We start from the raw sequence: 2,500 nt of genomic DNA, 5'->3' as shown, positions 1-2,500 counted from the left end.
AAATAATGTGTACCAACAGATAAACCAAGTTTAATGATTATGTCAGGAACCAAAATGTTTTATCCACTAACAAAAAGAACAGTGTCTGCAGAGTTTTTTAGTACATGTTTTATCGGAGGAGAGCAATCTTGCAGACACAAACAAAGTCTGATTAAAAAAATATTCATATATAAAAAGGCTTTTTATGATTAAATTAGTGGGTGTGTTGATTATCCCATTTGGGACCAATACAGACGTTCTCTGAGTGCCTGCAAGTCCGCATTCAGGGCAGGATTACTGGTGAGCTGCAGCAGATAGTGAAACTAAAGTCACTGCTCTTTTCAAATGTTTCAACTTCTATTCTAGTGTTAGTCACATTTCTTTTTTTTGCTTTTCTTGGTTGCACTTCCAGCTGTGTAAGGGGAAGAGTCGCAACGCAATTGAACATTGATTACGTCGTGAGGAGACTGACTTTCGCGACGGTGGAACGAGATGGTCGTGCACATGGACATACAGTACTTTCACACAAACCCACGCAAACGTACACAAACAGTGTACGTTTGCAGGTGAGAGGCATGATTTATGATCTACAGTAAACTTACAGGGAGCAAGGAAGCAGCAAACCACTCGATGATGTAAACATAGGCACACAATCTTAGTTTATTTAATATTTAGAATGCATAAAAAAAAAAAAATCCATCTGTCATCTTTGCGAATGATAGGCAAAATTCCAAAAAAGTGCAGTTCCCCTTTTTATAATACATACACACGAAGACTTTAGCCAGAGACACCAACCTGCCAACTGCTTCATGATGCTGTGTTCTGAAAATTACTTTTAAAAAGTCTTTTATTGTAGTTACTCGTTACTTTACCAAAAAAGTTATGAAATTACTGATTGACTTACTCTTTAATACATGTAATTAATTACTAGAGAAATTAATTAATTTGTTACTTAAAAAATAAAAATGGTTTAAATTTATTTTAAACATGCTATAGAGATGGGCGAAAATGTTACTCTCGTTTTATTGAATTGGGATGGATTTATTTTAGGTGCAAAATGCGATGTGTTGAGGTCCCCCCCCCCCCCCCCCCCCATAGTCACACAGTATTTGCGAGTAAATCTGTTGAACAAGGCCAACAATACTACATTTCAATTACGTGACCTGAATATTAACAGAGTATTAGTGAGGCATGTAACGTTAAACGGTATAATTATAAATTGCGGTAAAACTTGCCACAGTTAGTATTAGCACTTTAAATTAAGATTATCCTAAAACCGCGATTGATTACACTTTCATAAACTCACGGACCGCTCACACTGCTTATTTACTGGAGAAATGAGCTAGCGCTAGCTAGCTGACATTCTAACCGTGTTAATTGCACTTTTTTAAAATTTTGCCTATCATTCATAATTCCTTTTTAAGACGAACACATTTGTCTTTTTTTCTGCATTCTAATTTGTGAATAAATGCTTAAAAAAGTCAAGAGGCAACGGAGGTAATAGAATACTTACTGCATTTATTGCGGCCAGAGAGCCCTCCAAAAAAAAAAAAAAATCCCAAAACCGCCAACAATACTCTATTTACATCTCGTGATCTGAATATTGAAAAAAGTATTAGCGGTATAGTTAATATTGCTAATGTTAGGAACTACTTTTAGCGGTGCCATGATCAGAGTTAAAGGGGAACTGCACTTTTTTGGAATGTTGCCTATCGTTCACAATTTTAAGAGACAACACACCTGTTTTTTTCTTTTTAGGATTTTAAAGATCATAAATGCTCGGAAGATGCGGCTAATGGGAATTGTAGCCTAAAACAACTTTTTAACCCTCCATCAATGTTTTATATACACGCTGCAAGTCTATATATCATATAGTAACACAGTGGTCCCCAACCTTTTTGTAGCTGCGGACCGGTCAACGCTTAAAAATTTGTCCCACGGACCGGGGGGGGTTTATGGTTTTTTTATTTTTTTATTTTTTTTTATAAAGAAATACAATCATGTGTGCTTACGGACTGTATCCCTGCAGACTGTATTGATCTATATTGATATATAATGTATTTATTGTGTTTTTTATGTTGATTTAATAAAATAGATAAATAAATAAAAATAAATTATTATTTTTTTAATTTATTTTTTTCTTGTGCGGCCCGGTGGTTGGGGACCACTGTAGTAACAGACATATTCATAAAAATATGCAGGCAATTTTAAGTTTTTAAAGTCAAGGCAAGTGCTGCCTTTAAAGGAGGGCTCATATTTTAGGGCACCAAGGCAAGTTGGAAGGTCACCAAGGCAAACATTATTTTCTTTCGAGGCAGGGGCTCTAAAGCATGTGTGCATCTATATATATATATATATATATATATATATATATATATATATAATTAGGGCTGCAACAACTAATCGATTATAAAAATAGTTGGCGATTAATTTAGCCATCGATTCGCTGGATCTATGCTATGTGCATGCGCTGAGGCTACGTTTTATTTTTATTTTTTTATTTATTTTTTAACCTTTATAA

The 2,500-nt window shown here is 34.7% G+C and overlaps 1 protein-coding gene across 10 annotated transcripts in view; it reads left to right on the top strand.

Annotated features, from left to right (window-relative positions):
- Positions 1-2,500, top strand: part of elavl2 (ELAV like neuron-specific RNA binding protein 2) — a 128,444-nt gene that overhangs the window by 42,127 nt on the left and 83,817 nt on the right. Inside the window, exon 2 of one of the 10 annotated variants that reach the window (XM_061959223.2) lies at positions 392-474. The exons of the other annotated variants lie outside the window; for them this stretch is intronic. The gene's annotated coding sequence lies outside the window, so the exon portion shown is untranslated. The remainder of the gene's footprint in view (positions 1-391; positions 475-2,500) is intronic. 10 annotated transcript variants of the gene reach the window in all.

This window comes from Nerophis lumbriciformis, linkage group LG05, assembly GCF_033978685.3.
Source record: "Nerophis lumbriciformis linkage group LG05, RoL_Nlum_v2.1, whole genome shotgun sequence".
Lineage (NCBI taxonomy): Eukaryota > Metazoa > Chordata > Actinopteri > Syngnathiformes > Syngnathidae > Nerophis > Nerophis lumbriciformis.
This window is presented reverse-complemented; position numbering and strand designations above follow the sequence as displayed.